The sequence below is a fragment of the Cupressus sempervirens genome, chromosome 3 (assembly GCF_028749045.1).
Source record: "Cupressus sempervirens isolate cs-2001-9-10 chromosome 3, ASM2874904v1, whole genome shotgun sequence".
Lineage (NCBI taxonomy): Eukaryota > Viridiplantae > Streptophyta > Pinopsida > Cupressales > Cupressaceae > Cupressus > Cupressus sempervirens.
The window spans coordinates 180,841,268-180,857,201 of NC_143120.1; positions in this window are offsets into that span (position 1 = coordinate 180,841,268).

Consider the following 15,934-nt stretch of genomic DNA (forward strand, 5'->3'; position numbering starts at 1 on the left):
AGGGCACTTTATTCTTTTCATATGCAACTGAGATTCACACTCACTATCTAATGTCCAACCACCTATGGTTTCTCAAAGTTATCATCTAAGCATTGGTTATGAACATGAGCTTGCACAAATTTTTTTAAAGATGAAGGTCTGAAGTTTTCATGTTATGAGAATGATGGAGAGAAGGTAATTGGTATTCCATAGGTGTTGGGAGTTTGACTTGTTGATTGGGAGCATCCTTATACTTTCATTCATTTACTACTCAAATGCTTCACTTCTCACCCCCTCCAACCTATATATGTTGCCTGAGTTTTCTTACCTAAGACTTGCAAAAATATTGGTAAGCCAAGACCTACCTAGGAAAACCACAAAATTGCCAAGCAAAAAGGTTTTCCATGGTTGTCCATTTGCAACAGAGCGATGGAGTGAAAATATCACAACATGTACTTTGATTTTGTGCGAGTATTTACATATTTACCCTGGAAAAAGATCGTTTAGGTCTTCATGTTTTACACATTCAAGAAAATAGGCTGATAAATCTTTATAATTATGGTAGAAAATTAACAGAGGCAAAGACAACCTATTTTGAAAATCTAAGAATTGAGTTTGAAAAAACTAATTTGGGAATCTGACTTTGATATCATTAAAGTTGAGGAAAATTACACTTTTTTAGTTATAAATTATGCATTTCTTTTCAATATTCTTAATGTTTTTTTGATAAGAAGTATTTCTGATGTAAGTGAGCTTAGATTCTAGTATTGGTTTGTGGCTTTCCCGTGTAAGTGAGCTCTATTATTCATAACTCATTTCTGATTTGGCTTATTGTTTGGTGTTGCAGATGTATTTAAGGGCACCAAAATTTCACTTTGGTCATTGGTAAACTTCACTTGAGGTATCCCTACTAGAGAAGTTAAAGAATTTTGTCAAAAAATCATGACCTATTTAAACATTACTATAAACGATAGATCTTATCAGTCACTATATAAAGATCAGGTACAATGGTGTTATACCAACTTTGAATATTAAAAATATAAATATAAACCATTTTAAAGAAGGAAGAGTTTGAGAGTAGATAGATTCCATTAAATTAAATATAGAATTAGATTACAATTAAGATACATGGAGAGAAGGCCTCGCACATGAACAATGTAAAATGAAAAGTGTTACAAAAGTTATTATCTAATTTGAGATCTTAGTTGTTTTTTTTAAAGTTTATAATATGGGTGTGATCATGTTGGAATTAAAATAGGAAAGGTAAACTCTGAGAGGGTGGGTGAATCAGTGCTTTAAACTTTAACCCATAAAAATATTCACCACAAATCCATCTCATATATTCAATAAGTAAGTTAAAATACCATGTAAAGCATATACATCTAAAGTATGTAAACAAATAAACATTCACACATATATGACACAAGATATGATTACCTAGAAAACCCTCCAATGAGAAAGTAAAACTGGCGTGGGGATGACACCCACAAATCTTCACTACTGCAGTAATAAAGTGTATCCAATAAAGGTTACAATATTTGATCATGAAACATGATCTACCCTATGAAAGGTCTACCCTGTTATAAGCTTACAAAGACTATTAGATCTTACCATATTAAAGGATTTCAACACCCTATTAGAAGTCTTTCTAATTAAAGTACTTCAACTCACAATTAAGTAAGCACCTTGTTAGAGGATTTCAATACAGCCTATTAAAACTACTCTGTTAAGAGATTTAATTGATTCACCTATTAGAATGTCTCAGCAATGATCCTAGGATTAGAACTCTATTTTTTGATGACAAATCACCTTTATACCAATGTATACTTGATCCTTCTTGATCAGATATATCTCTATTGTTCATTGTTTCCTTCCTCTGTTCTCCTTTTAACTAATTCTACAATGCAATTCAGATCATAATAACTTGGTCACCATGAATGTCCTAGTTTGCACATGAAAAAATCTCCTTGATCATTCATTCATTCCCTCTCTACTCTTAAGAAATTTAGGGTTTTTCCTCCTTAAGAAGACCTAGGTGACTTAAGGTTAGGTATGAATCAACGGCTGTGATTCATCCATATTGCCACTTAAACCTTCCTTTTACCTAATTGGGTGCATGTAATACATTGGGATTCCCAATTAAGATTCTTCCTCAACAAAATATCATAATTCAATCCTTAAGTTGGCCCAAAAATGGTTTACATAGTAGTTTGTGCCAATACAAACAACTCTAACAAAACTATGTTACTCAACATCTGAAGTTGCTAGTGCTCGGCACATACCGTGACTTCAATATTGTCACTCAGCATCTGAATGACTCGGCATGCATTACTTGCTCATCTCCTAAATCACTTGGCACATACTATCTACTCAGCACTTGAATGACTTAACATATGAGTGACTTGTCACTCACTGTTTACTTGACATGCTCTAACTTGTATGTTGTGCTCGGCATATGTTACTTGTTTGGCATGAACTAAGTAAATGACTTAAGTGTATAGACACTCACTTGTCAAAACCAATCTAAGATCAAAAATCTCCCCCTTTGACATGAGTGTCAAAAACACTTGGCCATACATTAATACTCTTATTCTTACAAGCATAACATAAATGATTATTCGACTTCTATACAAAATTTCAAAATATCAAAATTTTGCAACATGAATTATACCTCAAAATCTCATAACTCCCCCTGAGTTGTTTGATCTTTTTTGTATTGTACTCTGTATCAAAATCTTTCTCCTATTGAGTAGATTTGCAATCAACTGATACACTTTCTTTGTATCTCTGCTTTCTCTCCCACTTATTTTTACTCCCCCATTCTTGCTCCCCTTAGCTCTTACTCCCCTTTTTGACACTAATGTCAATGGGTTATACACTAATAGTGTATTTTTCCAAAAAGGATTTATGGACCTCAAGTATAATTTTAAGAGGTGCATCTCAATTATCACAAGCTACCTCCAAAGACTTAATTTGGATGGCCATCTTGGCTGCAAGGTATACTAAGCCTTCTAATATAGAAATATTGGGGTCTTTCTTCATAAGTGTTTCTACATAACCTAGCTCCTTCTGTAAAATCTTAATGTGAGGAGTCAACGTAGACTAGATGTTGATTAGTTTAGCCTTTATGTTGGCTTCATCTATGTGTAATGATGCTAATTGACTTTGGGATTACAAAATGATCCTAAAGTGTTTCTCACTTTGAGCTGGAGTCATCGGAAATTTTGCTTTGGATGACTGCATTTGACTTTCCAAACTCAGGATGTGATTCCTTATCTCCTATGTGAAAAGTGTGGGATTATACAATTTGATGTATACAGAGAAAATGTTCTCTAGTACCTTCTTCACACTATCTATCTTAGTTGCCAATGCAACCTGTGTTAGTGCAATATCACTAGATATCTTCTCATTCACTTTATTTTGAAACTTCTTCTTAGACCACTCTACTAGTTTGACATTAGTATCCAAGTCTGTGTCACTTACTCTTTCCACTATATTGGTCAATTGTTCAATGATTGGCTTTGTTTCATGTGGAGTGGGCAGACTGAATGCATGTAAGAAAATTTCTTTGATCTCAATCAAAACTTGCTTCTACCTATGCTCCCTTCTAAGTAGTTCTTGATGTTTCTTTCTTGATAGGGCCTCTTGAAGTATACCCATCTACTCAATTTTTATTGCTACATAATCAAGCTTGGGAAATAAAATTTCTTCATCTAGGCTAACATCTCCATAATAAATTACCTCTTCTGCCTTAGATGAGCTAGGACTTGGCATAGAGAATTGCAAAGGTGTTGCATCTATCCCTGGCCTCTAAAGAGTTTGACTAGAAGGAGTTCTAGAGTCTGGTAATGTCACTAGTGGTTGAATTGCTACTAGCTCCTTCAACTTGGGTGTCACATTTGTCTCTTCAGTCTTGTCCTTTTCTTCCTGGTTGATTTTAGTTGTACCTTGATCCTATGCTGGAGGTGCAGGTGTATCTACCTGACCTGTTTGGCTTTGTGTCCCATCATTGACTTGTGTGTCCACCTTGTGTGCTCCAACTATGTCAACCTTGTCTTTTTTAGGTTCTTATACATTTTCTAAAATTGGAGTTCCTTACATGAGTGTACTAAAAGTGCATCCTATTGTCTCCTTCTTTGATATATAACTAAGGGTTGTGAAGGTTGTACACTTGTGATTTGAGGAGTGATTGTAGGTAGTTCTTGTGTTTTCACTTCCTCCCCTACAGTCATAGTCTCTGACTTATGAATTTTATCCACACTTACCAATATGGGGTTGACACATAATTTGGCCTGTAGTGTAGATTGGGTAAGTATCCTTTTCAAAACTTCCTCTATTAGGGGATTTATGTTCTAATTAGTAGGATTAGAAACATCCTTTACTTTGACAATTTCAATGATTATACTTTTCACCTATGGAGGGTTGGCACTCGACATTTGTATATCTTGGACACTTTGTTTTGGTTGTTGCTCTTCCTTAGTTGTTGCCTACTTATCAACATCCATATCAGTGCCTCCCTCAACTGTGCCTTGATCTTAATTATCTTCTTCATCATCTCCTACCTCAATAGGTTCTTAGTCAATATCTTTAGCTATGGCTAGTCCATATGTAATCTTCCACATTTGTTTGGACTTTAGTAAAACATCCTCTATGTTGTTCTATAATATGCTAAATTCCCTATAATTAGGTACAAATTTGACAACATATTTCTTTATGGCTTTAGACATTTCAGCCTTATTGAGTTCTAGCATAACTTGAGCAAGTGATGTCTCTCTAATTTGTCTTTCTGTGTTCAAACAATAGTGTCATTTTTTCTCAACTCTTTCATATAAACTCTTAAGTATGAAGTTGGAAATTTCTAGAGGAGCCTTCTTAAATGTAGTCATCATGGCATATATTGCCTCCTCTACTTGATTCTTCTCAATCTTTCCAAGATTATCAAATTCAATGTGAGAGAAACCTGACAAATCAGCATTGTTTATAATGTTCTCACATAAATTATCTAGGTCTGAGGATGGACTATGACTCACCACTTGGAATTGGATTTTGTCATTACATTTAGTCTTCTCCTCATCAGATTCAGTTTGAGCAACATACTTTCTTCTTGGTCTTTTTGTGCTTCACCTTCCTACTCTTTAGACTTGGCTACCTCTTTAGCCTTTTGTGCAGTGACTCATGTACTATCCCTTGTGGTAGGTGTTGTTGGTTTGGGCTGACTAAGTTTTGCAACCTTCTTTGGTTTTGTCATTGCTTGTGTCTTTTCCTTTCTTTTCTTTTTGTTAGTAGGAGTAGGTGCTTCCTTGGCTTCTTCTTCCTCAGCACCTTTTGCAGTTTCTATTTCCTCCTCTTGATGATCCTCTCCCTAACCTTGTGTCAGTGCCAATGGTGCTTGAACCTATGTATTCTCTTCCTCTTCATCGCCTTCCTCTTCTTCTTCTTTGTCAGCTCCTTCACCAAATTTTTCTTTCAGTTTCTTCACTAATTTTTTCATCTTCCTAATTGCAAGAGCAATCTTCAATTCCATAGTTATCTTTGATTTGGCCAATTCATAATTACTAAATGCTTTGGCTTATTTGTCCACTTCTTCTACAAGTAATGTTGTGATTTTTGTAGAGGACTCATCAACATTGATCTCATAACCTAAAGGCCTTAGCCATCTCACTCTAGGAATTGCTCCTTATACAAATGATTAGTATCAACTAGGAAGCAAACATCATCATAATGTTTCTCCACTAGTGAGATTGGTATCCTTAATCTCTTCTTCATAGATAGTTTAAAATCTTCAAAAAAATTGGTCATCACTGACTTAAAGTTATTACCTAATTGTTCAATGAACTCTCCTATTTGAAGTGCAATTTCTCTATTTGTCTTCCATGCAACATTACCAAATGTAGGAAATGTATTCTGCATATAGAAGAAAATACATACCAGAACAGATCCAAATTTACACTGAGCACTCTTTGTTTTCCTTATTGCTCCCAGATTTTCAATCAATTACTACAACTACAATGTGGCAAGATCATAAGTATGATCTTTCTTCACAATTTTGTAGCCCATATCCACTGCAATGCAAGATACACTATTTAATTTTCTTGAGTAATAAAACTTGTGTGCTATTACCCTCACTACAAAAGCTATTAGGGGATTTGTGATTGTGTCAATGGTCATTCCCCTTTTGTTCCATATAGCCCCTATGTTCTTTTCAATGAATTCCTTAGACTCACTTCTCATAGTCTTTGGTCGATCTAGGGTTGGATACCCTATTACCCTATGAATTATCTTCTTTGTGATTTTAACTAGCCCATTCTCTAACCATAATAAGCTATCATGAATTATGCTTAATACAATCTTAATCCACTTAGTCTTGAAGACGTTGGAGAAATCTAGGGCACAAGTTAACCCTTTCTTCTCTACAATCTTGTATTCTTCCTTCAATGCTCCATTTTCACATAGTCTTCCATATTCTTCTCTAATTTCCATGTCACCTATGCATCCAATCTTTCAATTGTAACAATTCCTTACATCTTGAATCATTAAGACTCATAGTGGTATCATAGACAATGCATCAGAGGGATCTTGCTTATACGCTATATCTAGAATAGCCTTGAAAATAGCTTGTTTGATCTCATTGCTAATTAACTAAACATTTAAAACCTATTTTCCCTGTACACCTTTGGATTTAGAAGAACTAGACATCATTACATATATCTAGGGTTTGTAAAATTTGAAGTTGTGTAGCTTGACAACAGTAAATACCTTACATATCCTGATGAAATGGTGTTGAATAGTTGTTCAAATCTCGTGCAAACACTCAGATGAAATTCTCCAGATCATGTTTAGCTCTTCATGTTCTTTCTCAAATTCAAATGATGTTAAACTAGAAAAAATTGATTGAATAGCCCTTAAAACATTGCAATTAATGCTAAGTGCTTACACAGCTATAAGCTCGACATCAATAGAATTCTGGCTCACTCGACATCCACATGTATTTCCATTCGCTTGGCAACCATTATGAGCTCAACCTCAACTAACCAGTTTCATTAGCTTGGCATCCACTAATATTTTTACTTGGCAACCATAAGAAAACTTTCATGCTCAGCAGTAACATGAAAAAATGACAAAACTTAAAAGTTTTTTTCTTGATTTCTAATAACACTTTGCATCTTTATTCATGCATATGTAATCTTTTTAGAACTAAATATTTAGAACTAATGTATGGTATAACTTTTAAATATTAGTCCCACATACCTCTTCATTGCTTAGTTTGATGAGGTGTCATCACCTAACCCATTGGGTGAAGTGATCCCATCTGCACTTGATGTGCTGCAATCCTCCTTTCTCTTCCATATCTTATTCATCTCATCTCTAACATTTTCAATATATGCCTTGCCTTTACCTTTGTTGAACTAACAACTTGGTGCCTTTGACCTTGTTGGACAATATCGACTGATGTGACTAGTCTTCAAACAACTAAAACATGTGGTTTGACTCAACTACCTTTTGTAATCACTTTTAAGTGTGTTCTAATACAGTTCTTAGGAACATGTCCATACTCTTGACAGTAGTGATAACTATACCTTGTATTATAATCCCAATTGTAAGAGTTTTCATTGTTCTTTGCCTTTGTTTTCTTTCTTGATGACCACTTGGGTTTGGATCTACACTCAAAAGCTCTATTTCCATACTTCTAACAGTTATAACAATATCCTTCAAATATTTGAGTGTGCATGGTCTTGGTCTTACATTCATGTGCCTGATGACCTTGTTTGTTGTGCTTATGGCAGTGACCCATGCTCTTCTGCTTAACATTTTGATTTATAGTCTTGCTTCTGCACACATTAGCAATGTGTCCTTTCTTACCACAATTATGACAAGCAGGTTTTGAGTTCTTACCTTTGTTACTTTTTTCTTTGGCACTTTTGGATGATTCTCCTTCTTCAGTACTTGTGTATCCCAGTCTAGATGTATCATTATTAGATCTAGGATATCTCATCATTTGTTCAAAGTACTTGATAGCTTCACTTAGTTTATTAAAACTTTGAGAAAACTCCTTTTCCCTTTTCATATCATTGCTCAACTGTTCATTCTGGAATTTCAGTGTTGTATAAGGTTTCCAATTGCATGTTAGCAATCCTAGTTACCTTTGATGATCTCTCTTCCAGTTTTTTGGTCAAAACTCTTTTGTCATCTTCAATCATGACTTTGTCTTCTATAGCTTTCTTTTTATGTTTGGTCATCTCACATAGTAATATGGCTTGTGATTCTTGTTCTATCTTAAGATTTCTAATCTCTCCAGCTAGAGTTCTGTTCTTTTTCATTAGACCTGCAACTGTTGCATCAAATTCATTGGATTTTCTATTTGTAAATAGCTTAGTAGTGTCCATCTCTTTATATTGTGTGTCATTTTCCTCAATAAAAATTTCTTTCCTTCTTCTCAATGATTTCTTTGGATCTTCTCTTGATTCATTCAACTGATGTAGAATGAGTTGTATTTCAATCTCCTGGTTCTCAATAACTTTTCCCAACTTGTAGACTTCCATTTCCAAGACCTTTCCTCAAAGTTGTTAGGCTTCACTTTCAGAGAACAAGGCTTTGATACCAATTGTTGGAATTATAATAGGAATGGTAAACTCTGAGGAGGGGGAGGTAGGGGGTGTGAATCAGTGCTTTAAAATTTAACCCATAAAAAAATTTACCACATATCTATCTCATATATTCAATAAGTAAATTGAAATACCATGTAAACCATATACATCTAAACTATGTAAAAAAGTAAGCATTCACACATATATGACACAAGATATGATTACCGAGAAACCCTCCAATGAGAAGGTAAAATAGGGGTGGACATGACACTCACAAATTTTCACTACTGCAGTAATAAAGTGTATCCAATGAAGGTTACATTATTTGATCATGAAACATGATCCACCTTGTGAAAGGTCTGCCCTGTTAAAAGCCTACAAAGACTATTAGGTCTTCCCCTATTAAAGGATTTCAACACCCTATTAGAAGTGTGCCTAGTTAAAGGACTTCAACTCATAATTAAGTAAGCACGTTGTTAGAGGATTTCAATACAGTCTGTTAGGACTACTCTATTCAAAGATTTAACTAATTCACCTGTTAGAATGTCTTAGCAATGATCCTATGATTAGCACTATGTTTCTTGATGATAGATCACCTCTATACTGATGTATACTTGATCCTTCTTGATTAGATGTATCTCTGTTGTTCATTATTTCCTTGCTATGTTCTCCTTTTAACTGATTCTACAATACAATTCAGATCATAATACCTTGGTCACCATGAATGTCCTAGTTTGCACATGCAAAACTCTCCTTGATCATTCATTCATTCCTTCTATACTCTTAAGAAATTTAGGATTTTCCCTCCTTAAGAAGACCTAGGTGACTTAGGGTTAGGTATGAATCAACGGTTGTGATTCATCCATATTGTTGCTTAAACCTTCCCTTTACCTAATTGGGTGCATGTAATACATAGGGATTCCTAATTAAGATTCATCCTTATCAAAAAAATATTGTAATTCAATCCTTAAGTTGGCCCAAAAATGGTTTACATAGTAGTTTGTGCCAATACAAACACCTATGAAAAAATTGTGTTACTCAGCATCTAAAATTCCTAGTGCTCGACACATATTGTGACTTCAATGTTGCCACTCGGCATCTGAATAACTTGGCATGCACTACTTGCTTAGCTCCTAAATCACTCAGCACATACAGTTTTCTCGACACTTGAATGACTTGGCATATGAGTGAGTCAGCACTCACGGTTTACTCAGAATGCTCTAACTTGTATGTTGTGCTTGGCATATCTTACTTGTTTGGCATGAACTAAGTAAATAACTTAACTGTATAAACACTCACTTGTCAAAACCAATCTAAGATTAATACATCGGTAGATTGATTGGTAGTTACTAAGTCTTTGTACTTAGAAGTTAATGTTTATATTGTAATGATATTTTTAAAGGTTGATTGAATTTTATTACCGGCAGGAGGAACCAATTTAGTGGAAAGCCATAAAGAGAGCGCTTCCAAGAAACTTCTCTAGAGGTTCCTTTATAAAAGAGTCCTTGTCAATACAAACATCTTGTAGACACTTGGATGAAACGAGAACATTCATTTCCAAAAACCACAAATCTTATCATAAAAGACTAAAATGTCATGCTTCATAAAAGTAGGAAATGATTAAATACAATTTTCATATGTCATGTCTCATCAAAGTAGGAAATTATTTAATAGAATTTGCATTAAACATGTGTGGATGTTAAAAAGACTTCATAGATACAAAGCGGTAGTCCCATGGTGGTTAGCTTTTTATATATTTAATTTGATATTGACTGCTTTGATGATTATCATCTAAATTGATGAAAATGTCTCTAACTATATGAATATGAGCAGAGTAGAAGAGCAATTGGACTAGTAGAAGTTATAGAGGCTTAGACCATGAGTATGGGAATCTGTCGGTGTGGTACAGCTAGTAGTTATATCATCTATAGAGCATATTTAGTTTCTTTGTTATGTCTTAAATGATACTCTCTACCTTAAATTAATCGACCTTTTGTTCAGATCCATATAAAATTTTACTTCCCTTTTAACATACCAGTTTTGTGCACATAACTAGCTAGTAGTAGCCTAATAGAGATCTTGTGATGTTTTTATTGATTTAATATTTATATATAGTCAACGATATGGGTATGATTTGTGGCCAGATTTGTTATCTTCAAAGACTCATGACAATTTCCATCTAGAATGAGTTTGTAAATTAAATCTCTCATGTGAGTGTATTTACGACTACTTAAACCAGTATTTCACCCATTTCTTCATGATGTTGTTTCACATCTAGGGAGTCATTTGGTGCAACACTAACTCTAACAAATAGGCTAGCTTGGAAGTTCACCCCATAGTCTATATTGAAATAGATTCAACCCAACTGCTTCTTGACTCCATCAAGATTTTAAGCCCTAGTTTTGGGTCCATTCAACGGATAATATATGTCAACAATTCTAATGCATGTTTATAATTTTAGAAGGAAGGTTATCTTATTAGAGACTGTCCTCATTGCAAACTCCTAACCTCACACATCTTTGATTAAGAACTCCACCCCCAACTCCATATGTAGACAATGATCAAGGTACAATCCATTTGGACTTGTATATGCAGACAATAACAAAACCTCATCCATCTATAGTCACTTGTAGTGCCATCGATATAGGTCTATGAAATCTCATCTCAAGATGGTGGTAGACCCACTAAAGACCTAAAGATAAATATCTAAACTAATCACTGATTAGTTTGGTGATTACTTTGGACATTTATCTAGCACTAATTATTATTTTTTAAGAAATCAGATTGGTTAAAATTTTGACCATTCTTGGTTGACATTTCCACCTAATATTGGTCAAAATTTTGAGTATGGCATGGTGGTCAATCAAAGACCAAAATTGGTCACAAATTTGACCAACATTGGTCAAAATTTCAACCAATCCATTGGTCATGGGTTTGGCATCCTAGTCGTTGATAGACCAGAATTGGTCAAACTTTCGACCACATTTTGGTGGCCATTTTGACTAATATTGGTTAAAATTTCAACCAATAGTTGGAACATTGTTTGGTGGCCATTTCAACCAAGATTGGTCAAAAATTATACTAATAGTTCAACCATTTTTTGGTGGAACTTTTGATAAAGATTGGTCAAAATTTTAACCAATGGCCACCAATAATGCTCACACCAAATGTAGCCTATTTCAGCCAAATATTTGGTCAAAATTCTGACCAATTGGAGGGTTCATCAAAATGTTGATGACAAAAATTGTGATGCACCACTTGGTCAACAAATTCAACCAACATGGGTCAACATTTTGACCAATTTTCATCAAAAAATGGGTTAAATTTTACTAGTGCATCACAAAAACATGATTTTTCTCTTACTTGAATTACTGGAGGTTTTGTGATGTCTAGTAGGCATCATTTGATGCAATCTTCTAACACCAACAATGGGTTGACAATTATAAGGATTTAATCGATCAATATATGTAACACGTTAAATTAGCAAGTATCTATGTCAATAATAAAAATATTAAAGTAATTATATCAAAGAAAAATGGAAAGTTTACCTTTCACTTCCCAAAAAAATGTTTCTTATATGTTGTATCACAAGGAGAAAAATGAGATTTGCACGATTCAACAACTTGATTTGCTTTGTTTATCTTTGCACCTATATAGGAAAGAAAATTGTATGAATTTTAATAAAACATAAAAGAATTATCTAGCAAATGGTCATAAATGTCAAATTTGATTAGTACATAACAATATTATACCTGAAAGTTCATGTTGGCGAAGTGCACACTTTACACATGCTCTAGTTCCATCATGCTCTCCTTTTCCATGACCACTTTCAAAGAAGTTCCAAAGAAACTTAACATTTTGTCTTACATGTTGTGTTACAAGCTAATTCAATGCTTTTGCAGACTTAAATTTCCCTATGGAAAAAAAATTATGAGTAATCAAATCTATATATAATTAATTATTCAGTTAATTAAATATGTGCATGAAATTTTAAAGTTTGCCTTTCAAATACACGTACTAGTACAACCATCAGAACAAATCCAATTATCTAAAGCATTTATCCCACGATTCACAAGATCATAAAAGAACATTCCAAAATAATGAGCTACATGGTTCCTATCATGAATCCTATCATCACTAAGATAAAAATAAACCTCCTTGATGATAATGTGTTCATCTAGATCAATACTTTCTACCCCATCCACCTCAAATTGCGCATGTGTATAGGAAACTTGTACAAAAATTGCAACTTGATCTAAGTGATAATATTTAGCTTGAATTTCAAATTGAGAGGAAAAAGTATAGTTTTCAAAGAAGTCTACAATTGATAGAATACATCCTAGTGGGAAACAATTTTTTGAATCTCGAAACTTTTTTGCTTGCCATCTTGCACCATGATAATGCTAGATGTGTGGATAAATCATAGTTCTAAATTTATGCATAAACTCACCATATGGAAAATGTCTCCTTCAAAGTTTTTTTTTATTATTCTTCTCCATTCTTTGTTTGATATATTTCATACTCAAATCTATTCCACACAACTGGTGTTGAAACATCAATATTGTCTATTTCATATGGAAATTTTTGCAACTCTCCACAATTTGTACATGCATTTTTTATGCATTGTACATTGAATTCATCTAACTCTTCAGATTTATCACATAACAAAGACTTGAAAAATTGTGTTTTGCTTCTAGGAATTATCACATCTAGCTTAAGTGTTGCCATAGCTTTTCTAAAAGATTACAAATAAACATGAAACTCAACATGATTTTGACAACAACAAGTTTCATGTGCCTTATTTATGTGTACAAAACATGGGCACAACCTCTCAAACATTCTTCGACAAATTTTCACATTTGCAAATTATTTTTTGAAAGCTTCAAATAATTCACTTTGTGTTGTGTCTACAAAGTGTTTTAGATGTTCTATTTTCATACTTGTCTCTTCATATTTGATTTGTATAGTGTCTCTTCTATTGAAAGAAACACGTAACTGGTTGGTCCAATATTCAACAACTTGTATTCTAACATCTTTAGAAATTCTATCCTTTCGAGGAATTCAAAAAATATTAACCCATTTCTTTCAATGTTCTCATCAAGCAAATTTCTCCTTTTTATGTATCTTTGAATAGATCTTCTAGATAGATTGGGCATTTCAGAAATTGCTCAAACTTGTTTTTTCTATGACAAGTCCTTTTACATAATCATAGTCATCAATGCTCTCTGTGCAACACTTAAATCAGCTACTCGACTTCTGTTATCAATAGCATTTAATGCATCTTTCAAATTTTGAATTATTGTTGCCTTGACATTATCTTCTGAGCTTTTCTTATTGTTCACACCTAACAACTCTAAAACAAGATCCATTTCTCTTTTCTTAAATAATCTAACAAATAATTGTGCTTTACCAATCAAAGATTTATTTTCAAAAAATTTCTCCCACATATTTTTCAAATGTAGCTTAATAGTACTTTTAGGCATCATGTGTTGAGATGATTCAATTTCTCTAGATAAAGAGTCTTCGTCCATCTCTAGCAAATTTTCCAACTGTAAACCATATTTTCCAAATGTCCTACTACTTTCTGGAACTTCAACATGATCTTTTTCAACTTCAATCAATGGATCTTCAATTGGTGGCTCTATATTATGTTTTTTCCATCCTTTCTTCTAGTGATCTCGTACTCGATCATATATTTTTGCTCTTTTTGCTTTATTCCCCATTGCACAAAAACTTGAATAGAGAGCTTGAAATTACCTACATACAAATGACTTCCAAATTCAATTACATAAATAATAGTAGATCATAGGCAATTTAGAAAAAGCTTTCAACTTTAGAAGTTTATTATATTTGAATGTCTATAAGACTGGAAAATCTTAAGACAACTAGTTGCATTAAAGTATTGCTAAATTTAGATTAAGCAATTTATTAAATATATTAAATAATTTAACTATTTTATAATTTTAATAGTTTTCATAATATTTTTGAACACCTTAATTAATTCTAATAATTGATTTAAATCAAATTAATTAATTAATTCAAAATAAACATTAAATTTAAAATAAATAATCAATTTAATTAATTGATTTCAATACTAAAATAACTAAAAAAAACTAATTTCCAAATATTTCTTCAATAAAATTTCATAAAACTTAACTTTTTAAATACTACAAATGCAAATATCATTAAATATAACAATTTTAAAAATAAAACTTTGTTAGTGTAGTTTTTTATTTTTCCTATTTTGATAGGTTTTTCCTACACTTTTAATAATCTCGCTTAGGTTAATAAAGCATGTCTTATTAGGTGAATGGTTATGAGGTGTCACCTTCCTACATGTGAGCATCCATTAGCTATCTTGGGAAGATACTTTGCTATCTTTAGTCTGATAGATGGTTGCTCCTCATTGGTTGGTGTTGCCACCTCCTCCCTCTTCTTAACCTATATAAGCATGCTACCTGGCTTGTATTTGCATCTCTTGTTTTTGCATCCTCCTAATGCTATTTTGCTTCCAGCATTTGCATTACTCTCTTGGAGACTAACTCTATGATGCTATTTTGATTTTGTATCATTTGCATTCATAGTTTAGATATTTACTCTTTGCACTAGTTTTCTGGGTTATTAATCTTTTCAGATTCTAACATGGTATCAGAGCTTTTCTATGTGCAAGAGTAGATTTTAGTTTCCTTATTTGAGAGATTCGGGGGGGGCAAATAAACTTTATTCTAATTTTTTGAAAAACGAAGTATGCTCTTCTCTTGCATCTTTGGATGATCTTGAGAATCAGAAAAGTTTTGACAAAAATAGTTTTTCTCTGGGGTTTCAATCTCAAATCTGACAACCAACTTGCATATTTGGAGTTTTCAATCAGTTTTGCAGGTTCCAGCATGCCATTGATGGACTTGAGAAGCTGATCCAGCATTTGCATGTCAAATTTTGGTTGCTGGGGTCGTTTTTTGATTTTTGGAGCCATTTTTTCTGTTAAAGGCGTCTGATTTACACTACAACAACATCTTCTGTTCATCAGCAAGAAAAACGCTTTCTGGGTTTTGTTCGCAGCCTCGAAAAACCATCTGGGTAACTTTTAGATTTTGCATGCAAGCTGTATATTTTTCATAATCGAACATGCAAAGCTACAGCCATACCCCTCTCCGTTGGCAGCCGCAGATTTGAATGCAGTTTTCAAATGTCTCGTTCTTGCTCATACGGACTCCGATTTTGATGATTCTTGTTATGAACTTGGCTATTTTTTTGTGCTCTATCCACTATTGGAGTTATTTTTTGATTTTCATGCATGAATTCTTCAGAAATTGCAGATTCTCAGCCGTGACTGTGCACAGTTCTTGTTTTGGAAACTTCGGAGGATCATA